This window comes from Rhincodon typus, chromosome 17, assembly GCF_021869965.1.
Source record: "Rhincodon typus isolate 14 chromosome 17, sRhiTyp1.1, whole genome shotgun sequence".
NCBI lineage: Eukaryota > Metazoa > Chordata > Chondrichthyes > Orectolobiformes > Rhincodontidae > Rhincodon > Rhincodon typus.
In genome coordinates this window covers 11,535,369-11,545,332 of record NC_063348.1, presented here as the reverse complement: position 1 = coordinate 11,545,332, position 9,964 = coordinate 11,535,369, and the positions used below count along the sequence as shown (strand labels likewise).

Below are 9,964 nucleotides of genomic sequence, written 5' to 3'. Positions count from 1 at the left end.
GTAATGTATTGGCATGGATAGAGGATTGGTTGACCAGTAGAAAGCAAAGAATAGGGGTAAATGGGTGTTTTTCTGGTTGGCGGTCAGTGGCTAGTGGTGTGCCTCAGTGATCAGTATTGGGACCTCAATTGTTTACAATTTACATAGATGATTTGGAGTTGGGGACTAAGTGTGGTGTGTCAAAATTTGCAGATGACACTAAGGTGAGTGGTAGAGCAAAGTGTGCAGAAGACACTGAAAGTCTGCAGAGGGATAGAGATAGTCTAAGTGAGTGGGCAAAGGTCTGGCAGATGGAGTACAATGTTGATAAGTGTGAGTTCATCCATTTTGGTAGGAATAACAGCAAAATGGACAATGTTTTAAATGGTAAAAAATTGCAGCACGCTGCTGTGCAGAGGGACTTGAGTGTCCTTGTGCATGAATCGCTGAAGGTGGGACTGCAGGTGCAGCAGGTAATTAAAAAGGCAAATGGAATTTTGTCTGCCATTGCTCGAGGGATGGAGTTTAAAAACAGGGAGGCTATGCTGCAGCTGTATAGGGTCCTGGTGAGGCCACACCTGGAGTACTGTGTGCAGTTTTAGTCTCCTTACTTGAGAAGAGATATACTAGCACTGGAGGGGGTGCAGAGGAGATTCACTCGGTTGATTCCAGAGTTGAGAGGGATGGATTATGAGGAGAGACTGAGTAGACTGGGATTATACACATTGGAATTCAGAAGAATGAGGGGAGATCTTATAGAAAGATATAAGATTACGAAGGGAATAGATAAGGTGGAGGCAGGGAGGTTGTTTCCGCTAGCAGGTGAAACTAGGACTAGAGGGCATCGCCTCAAAATAAATGGAAACAGATGTAGGACTGAGGTCAGGAGGAACTTCTTCACCCAAAGGGTTGTGAATCTATGGAATTCCCTGCCCAGTGAAGTGGTTGAAGCTACCTCGCTGAATGTTTTTAAGGCAAGGCTAGATAAATTTTTGAACAGTAAAGGAATTAAGGGTTATGGTGAGCAGGCGAGTAAGTGGAGCTGAGTCTCAAAGATCAGCCATGATCATATTAAATGGCGGGGCAAGCTCGAGGGGCCAGATGGCCTACTCCTGCTCCTAGTTCTTATGTTCGTATGTTCTTATGTCTTTTGGAAACAACAAGCTTGTATTCACTTGAGTTTACAAGAGTAAGAGGTGATTTGATTGAAACAATTAAGATCCCGAGACATCTTGACAGGATGCACGTGGAAAGAATATTTCCTCATCTCTGGAGAATCTAGAACTGTTTAAAAATAAGGGGCTGCCCATTTAGTACAAAGAGAATGAGAATTTATTGCTAACAGAGATCCCAAACTTTTGGAACTCTCTTCCTCCTAAGTGGCTAGAAATAGATTCCTTGAATATTTTGAAGGCAGAGGTAGATAAGTTCGTGATAAGTAAGGGGGTGAGGGGTGACTGGGAATATGATCTTATTGAATGACAGAACAGGCTCAAGGGACTGAGTGGCCTACTAATATGGCAAAAGTGTGAGGTGCCACAGCCACCTCAGTTAAAACATAACCCAAAACTTCATGACTCATTTAGAACCTCCACTTAGTAATTTGTCAGTTGCACTGCTTTAAATAACAGTGGAAAGACTATGTCACAAATTCATTTCATGTGTGAGAGAGTCTGTAGGTTTGAGTTATAAAGGAGAGGCTGGATAGGCAGGGACTTGTTTTTTCCCTGGAATGTCAGAGACTGAGATTTTAGAGGTTTTCATGAGGGGCATAGATAAGGTAATTGCCAAGGTCTTTTTCCCAAGGGTAGGGGAGCATAGGTCTAAGGTGAGAGGGCACAGATTTAAAAGGGAACTGAGGGGCAACTTTTCCACAAGGTGGGTGGTGCAAATATGGAACCAGCTGCCAGATGAAGTGATAGAGGAGAATACAATTACAAAATTGAAAAGACATTTGGACAGGTACATGAATAGGAAAGGTTTAGAAGGATATGGGCCAGACACAGGCAAATGGGACTAGTTCAGTTTGGGATACCTGGTTGGCATGGACGACTTGGACTGAAGGGTCTGTTTCTGTGTTGTTTAACTCTCTACAAAATCAAAGATGTGTGTAATGTGTGCATATAGGTGTGACATAGTGTGTTTATGTGAGAGTGTACGTTTTAGAGAGACGACAGACGCCTCACTTGGGTGAGTGACATTGTGTGTATTCACCAGTAAATGGGGGGAGGGGAGAATAAGATTTTAAGTGTGGTGAGTGCGTGTGAGAGAGGGAGGGAGAGACTGAGCAAACAGTTTACACTTGGGAGTCTCTAGCTATGTCTAAAGTGAGGATGAGAGAAGCAATGCTGGACCTGTACCTCACGGCCATTTGCTCCAGTATCGGCATTCACAGTATCAGTTCACGTGTATCAATAACAGAAATGCTAACTATACAAGACGGGGATGGGGGGAGGTGGGGTCCTGGGAAACTCAGCAAAAAGTCAGAGCAGTAAAACTAAATCGGAGAAAGGGTTGGGGGGGGGGGGGGAAGTAAAATTATAAAAACAAAGTCCCCTTAAAACAAGCGATTCAGTGTCCGCAGCCACACACACAGACACAGACAGTTCTACCTTCAGCAGAGTCTGAACAGTCATTGAGAATCACTTACCCCTGAAATGTTGGCAGACTGTTCAGCGTTGAGGCTGCAGGTCAGTTCGGTTCTAGGAGAGGGGAGGATCCAAGAGGCGAGCTGCTGTTATGGGAGGTGGGAGCTAGGCAATATAGCAGTGGGACTGACGCCTCTCCGCTGTCTCTAGCCTCCCTTTATACACAGTTTAGGCTGGGTCGCCCTGGTGGGAGGTGTACATTTATACAATGACACGGCCGTCATTAAGTTGCGGCTTTTTCTGACGGGCTGTAATTTTTTTCCTTGTCGTTTGGGGCAGCCAGACAACTCGTTGGACCGAATCCAACACTTTGGTCATTGAGAATTTTTTTAATGGTTTTAAAAATGTGTGAGTTAGAGCGAAACAGAAAGTAGTAACCCGGAGTACTCAAGACAGAACAGGGTAGCGTGCAGTTTCTTTTTGAAGTTTATCTTTCCTTGTCTTTAGATGGGGATCGAAGTAAAATTCATCTTGAGAGACGCCGGAACTGGCAGAATTAAATCTTCCAGTGGCTATCTCGGTATGTTTAACGCGCAAAGCGCAGACTTGCATTTAGATAACGCCTTTCGCCACATCGGGATGTCACAGTGGTAGGGCGTGCTGTCCCTACCGTGTGGAAGCAGGCCATTCGGCCCAACGAGACTACACCGCCCCTCCAACCATAACCACCCCATCCCTATAACCCTGCAACCCTGCATTTCCCAAAGCCAATCCACCTAACCTGTGCATCTTTAGACTGAGGGAAGAAAACCCATCCAGACACGGAGAGAACGTGCAAACTCCACACAGATAGTCAGTCAGGCTGAGAATTGAACGTAGGTCGCTCACACTATAAAGCAGCAGTGCTGAACACTGAGCCACCGTATCGTTCAAACACAGTTTCAATCAATTAAGTATTACTTGAAGCCTGGTCACTTTTCCAATGTAAAAATGGAGAAGTTCCCAAACAGGATAATGAGCAGCTCATTTATTGCCAGGAATCACAGTCCAGGAATAGATATTGGCCAGAACACCAAGGAAATGACCCATGTTCAAACAGGGATTTGATTTCCAATCATCCAGGAAGACTAGCAGGGTGTTGCTCTAACATATTTTGACTGTCCAGCAACTGGACTGTTAGCCTACATTTGGGATGAAAGTGCTACCAGGCATATTGCCCTGAAAAGAAGCAAAGGGGCTGTACAAACACTGTATTTAAACTCCTCAGTTCAACAAGAAAATCTGGGGGTGAAGAGAGGCAGTTGTTGTCAAATTCATCAGCAGATTGAGCAGGTAGTCTGAGGATTCAAAGAGGCAATTGAAAGAGAATATATAAACACAAGATCTGGGGACAGATATTTATAAAGTGGGTTATTGCTAACCTTATAAAGGTCAGAATGCTGTCATATGCAGTGGATCACTTTGAAGAGCAATGTAGACAAACACGGCAGTTTATTTTGCAGAGAGCAGAAAAGAGATGAGTGACCGTTTAATGTGTCTCTCGTGGTTTTGGTGGAGATTGAAACATTGACTGGGATGTTGAGAAATACTCTCTAATTGTCCAATAGTGTTGACCGGGATCTTTTATAACTAATCTGAACCATTTGAAGAGGCAGAGATAGTCTTCAGAATATCACAGAATTGTTCCAGTGTAAGAGGAGGTCATTTAGCTCCTCACGTCTGTGCTAGCTTTCTGAGTATTATGATTTAGTGCCATTCTCCTGCTTTTCCCCCATAATCCTGAGTATTGCTTCCATTTAAATAATTATCTAATGCTGCCTCAGATGCTTCAATGAAACCTGCCACCAAAACACTCCCAGGCAGTACACTCCAGCATCTAATTATTCAGTGTGAAAAAGTTTTCTTTTTTGCAAATTGATTCAAATCTGTGACTGCTTGGTCCTTTGATTCTTTTATGAGAGGGAACAGTTTCTCCCTGCTTACTCTGTCCAGACCCTTCATGATTTTGCAAACTTCTATCAACCTTCTGTAATGTATTCTGTGAAAGACAGTGCTCAAGTAATTCAGCATTGTTCTGGAATGTCATCATAGATTAGAATCATAGAATCCCTACAGTGTGGAAGCAGGCCATTCGGCCCATTGAGACTACACCGACCTTCCAAACAGCATCCCACCCAGACCCACCCTCCGCAACCCCCCCAACTCTACCCCTATAACCCTACATTTCATATGGCTAATCCATCTAGCCTGCACTCCGCTGGATACAATTTCCCATGGCCAATCCACCGAACCTGCACATCTTTAGGACTGTGGAAGGAAACCGGAGGACCCGGAAGAAACCCACGCAGGCACAGACAGAATGTACAAATTCCACACAGAGAGTGGAATTGAACCCAGGTCCCTGGCACTGAGATTAGTTAATCGTTAAGTGGAGTTTAAAGCTACAAGGTAAACATTGCCTTTTATGTGAAGAACAATAGATACCCGAGATTGATTAGAAGGCAATAATCTCGTCAAGATTTCACAATGCTGCAAGAGCAAAGATTTGGCTACTTATAATCATTACCTGAAATTTGAACTGTTCTTGTAGGTTGTGACCATGTTTAGCTGGCATGACCTGAAACATGATAAAAATCTTTATCATTATGAAGGAGTTTCTTAGAGTGAAGGTGGAGAAGACATTTGTACTCATGGGTGAATCGAGACAAGACACATGAATAGAAGCTAGGGAAGAAACAAAACTAAAGATTTAAGGGGCATTTATTTCCAAGGTGGTAAAAATGTGAAACACACTTGAATAGATTGAAGCTGCATTTAAAGGGAGACTTGATGTATGAGGTAGAGGGCAATAGAGTGACATGAACGAACAGGAGAAAGAACAGGAGATTGTGTGGACTATACAGACAATACTAAACTAACTGAAAGGGACTCTTAGTCATAGAGTGACACAGCAAGGAAACAGGCCCTTTGGTCCAACTCGTCCATGCCGACCAAGTTTCCCAAACTAAAGTAGTCTGATTTGCCTGCATTTGGCCCATATTGCTCTAAACCTTTCCTATTTATGTACATATCCAAATGTCTTTTAAATGTTGAAATTGTACCCACCTCTACCACTTCCTCTGGCAGCTGATACCACCCTCGGTGTGTAAAAGTTGCCCTCAGGTGCTTTTTAAATCTTGCCCATCTCCGACCTCTAGTTTTGGACTCTTATAGGATGGTGAAGATGAAAATTAGAAATTACTGTTAGCACTGAGGCCCCTCTGCTTCCTTGACCCACTTCTCACTGAATTGTTGATCATCACATTTTCCTTCCTGTACTACATATTAGTGGCTTTATAACTGACTCTCTCCTCAGTTATTCTCCCACTGTCCCACTCCTTTTCAAAACTGCCAATATTAAACTGCCAAAAAAAACACCCTTGACCTCTCCTGTCCTTGCAAATTATCATCGTAGCTCCCACCTCCCTCTGCTCTTTGAGAGTGCTGTTACTTCTTAAATCCAAGCCCATCTTTCCTGCAACTTCCTGTTTGAATCAGTAATCATGTTTCCATTCCTATCAACAGCATTGCAATGACATTTATCAAAATCACAAATAATATCATCCCTGACCATATGGTACTTTCTAGCATTGGGCTTCCAAAGTCTGTAATCTGATTGGCTATGGTTCTACATCTCTCCTTTTGTCCAATCCTATGTCCTCCTTTCATTCCACTCTTACCTATCCAACCATAGACATTACAATTACAGCATCTTCACTTCCTCCCATGGCACTATTACCTTCAGAGTTCCCTAAGGATCCATGCTTGACACCTCCAATGCCTTTCCCTCATTTACAAGTTGCACTTTTGTAACATCAAAATCAGATGCTACTTATCTTTTGGAAGCATCTAACTCTGCCTCACCATCAGATCTCTCAACTTCACCACTCCCGATGTGTCTATCCAACATCCAGTCTTGGATGAGCCTGAGTTTCTTTCAGTTAAAGACAGAGGTTATCATCTTTGGCTTCTGAGACAAATCCCAAACATTTGAATTGATACTAATCCCTGCCTGGCCACACAACTATTTGCAGCCTCAACAAGTCATTTTGTCGCAAATGTGAAGTTTGTAATTTCATGTTGGGATCCTTGCAGATTGTCTGAGGACGTCCAGCGGACAATTGTTTTCCAAACTCCAAAAGATACAAGCAAGGAGCCAAAGGATTGGCAGCCTTTGTACATTATCCCACTGTTTAAAAAGGCTGCAAGGGTTAGTCCAAAAACTAATAAACTATTCAATTTGACTCTGGTGGTTCACAAATTGTTGCAATCTGAAGTGATTGTAACGAGGTTAGCCAGGTAGACCTCACTGAATATGAGTTCCCTGATTGGGGCTGTTAATTTGATCCAATCAGGGAGCCCTGGCTGACAGATAAATACAGGAGTGTCTGATATCTTGTCACTCTAGGAGCTGCCTCTGAGGGAGCTGGATCAGTGTCACATGTTAAATAAAGGGTGACTTGGTGACAGGATACTGGCCTGTGAGTTATTTCAGAATCAATTCTAAGAGACAAGATAAACTATCACTTAGAAAAGCAGGGATTAATCATGGATAGTCTGCATGGTTTTGTAAAAGGAATATTGTGTCTTACTAACTACATCAAATTTCTTGAGGAGGTAGCAAGGAGGATTGATGAGGATAGTGCAGTGGACATTGTTTACATGGATTTTTGTAAGGCATTTTGAAAAGGCCCCACAGGGAAGACTTTCAGAAATATAAAATCTCATGGGATACAGCGAATGTGTTGAAGTGGGCCCAAAGTTAGCTCAGTGACGTATAACAGAGGTTAATTGTCAGTGGATGTTTTGTGAATGGAACGCGGATTCTGGCACATTCTATAGAAGTCTGTATTGAGGCCCTTTCTGTTTGTTAAATATATTAATGATTTGGACTTAAATATGGGTGGCATGATTGGCAAATTTGCACATGTCAAAAGTTAGCTGTATAGTTTGAGAGTGAAGAGGTAGCTGTTGTCTCCAGAATCATATCAATCATTTGGTAGAATGGGTGACAATATGGTAAATGAAATTCAATCCAGAGAGGTGTAAGGTCATGCACCGGGGAAGGCAAACTAAACAAGGGTGTGCACAACAACTGGGGGAGTATAGAGAGGGATGGAGGAAGTAAGAGACTTAAAATGTTTGCTCACAGGTCCCTAAATGTGACAGGGCAGTTGAATAAGGTGGTAAGGAATATGGAATACTTTCCTTTATTGGATGAGGCTTAGAACGTAATGCTGGAACTATATAACACGCTTGTTAGGCCACTGCTGAAAGTTTGTGTGCAGTTCTGGTTACTACACTACAAGATGGATGTGATTGCTCCAGAGACAGTACAGAGGAGATTTACAAGAATGTTTCCAAGGCTGGAAAATTCTAGATAGGAGGAAATATTGGATGGGCCATGGTTATTTTCTTTAGAATAGAGGGGTGCTGATTTGGGAGTTAAGAGAGCGGCACCAAATTATGAGGTTCTTGAGTTCAGAGGATAGGGAAGACCTGTTTCCCACAGCAGGGGCTCCAATTCCCAGGGGCCACAGATTAGAGGCGATTGGTGGAAGAGTTAGAGATGACATGAAGAAATTGCCCAGATGTTGGTGTGCCCATTTGGTGTTTGAGGTGGAAACTCTTACCTCATTTCAAATGATCTACACCCTGCACTGTCGTAACCTTTTAGGCTACAGGTGCTGGACGGTGAGATAAAATGAAAATGGTTAGCCTACTTTTCTTCTCTTCTTTGGCTGACACAGACGTGATGGGCTGAATAGCTTCTTTCTGTGCCGTAAGGTTTTTATGATTGTATGGTTCTGTGAGACTGACCGTATAGATTGGGGTAAAGTGGAGGAATGAAAGGGTTATGTGTCTTGTCCTGAATTTTGCCCAGCAACAGGTTTGGATGGCTGAAGGAGGGTCTTTGTTGGTCTATTAGAAAAAATGTTCAAGGTATTCACACCCATAAACCATGACCAAAGTGTCTGCACTGATGGTGGATGGACTGTTAGTCTCCAAACTCTTAGTAATGTCAGGTTTTATAAACAGTTATACTTTAAACTAGTTATTTAAATCCAAGTTAGAATGAAATTGAGAGTCATGAGTACAGTTAATTAGCATTTCTGCCTGGATTCAAGGCCCATGTGATTCACATTGTCATAGAGATGCTCTTCGAGTGCGGGAAAAGTCCACAGGAAGCTATTGTGGGATTGGGTTGTAGGTTTTCTGAAAAAAAACACACACAATTTTACAACCATGGGCGTTCTGCAAGAATCTGAGAGAGAGAGAGAGCAGAGAGACAGAGCAGCAAGTCTCCAATATTTACCATACAGGATGCGGGTGGGACCTTGTGCTCTGAAGAAGACCAAGTTTGTAAGGGATTAAATAAAGCTGGACGTTTCACCCAGTTTTGATGAGAGGGTGGGGTCTCTGAAATGCCCCTCTTCATTAAAGTTTGGTGAGTGTGTAGAAGTTATTTGGTTCTTTGTTCTAGTTTATTGAGAGTAAACTGTCTACTTAAGGGACAGCGTAAGTTATAACAGTGGAGGTGGATTTTAAGTTGTCTTTATTGTTAAATGAGGAATCATTTCTGCAATATAGAAAGCAAGTTTGCACTGAATAGTACTTAGTCAATGTTGATTTTAGTTTGTTTGCTATGAGCAAAATCTGATTGTAACCTCAAATCCACATTCCTGTCTAGTCTTAATAACCTTTTACCCCCATTACTTAAAAAGAATCCATTGAACTCTGCCTTAAAAATATTGAAATATCCCACTTCTACCAGGTTTTCAGGACGAGAGTTTCGAAGAGTCATGTCTGTTTGTATAAAAGAATTTCACATTATTTCCAATTTAATTGGGTGGTTCCTATTTTAAGCAATTTTCCCTGATTTTAGATTCACCCATAAGAGTAAAAGTCATCTCCAAATCTACCCTGTCAAGAACCCTCAGGATCTTATATATTTCAATATAGTTGCCTCTTACTGTTATGGACTCCAGCGAATATAAACCCGGTCTGTCCATCCTTTCATCATAGGATAACACACCCACTTAGCCCACTCTGAACTGTCTACAAAAAATTAGACATACAGATCCCTGTGCACCTCGGAGCTTCGCAATTTGTCACTATGTAGATAGTGCGCTTTTCTATTATTTTTCCTCTTTAAATGGATAAGTTCACATTTACCTAGATTATACTCTATTTGCCGCATCTTTGCCAACTTGCTTAACCTATCTATATATTTTTGTGGCCTCCTTATTTCCTCTTCACAACTTTATTTTCTACAGATCATTGTGTCATCAGCAAATTTGGCAACCAGCTCTTATACCATGGACTTTTAATTTTTTTTTGCAATTACCTTTCATGTG

General features: G+C 42.2%; 1 protein-coding gene across 1 annotated transcript in view; it reads right to left on the bottom strand.

Moving 5' to 3' along the window:
• prr5l (proline rich 5 like) overlaps positions 1-2,812 on the bottom strand; it is a 115,909-nt gene extending 113,097 nt beyond the window's left edge. Inside the window, exon 1 of the mRNA XM_048607130.1 lies at positions 2,630-2,812. The gene's annotated coding sequence lies outside the window, so the exon portion shown is untranslated. The remainder of the gene's footprint in view (positions 1-2,629) is intronic.
• Between the last annotated feature and the right edge of the window lie 7,152 nt (positions 2,813-9,964).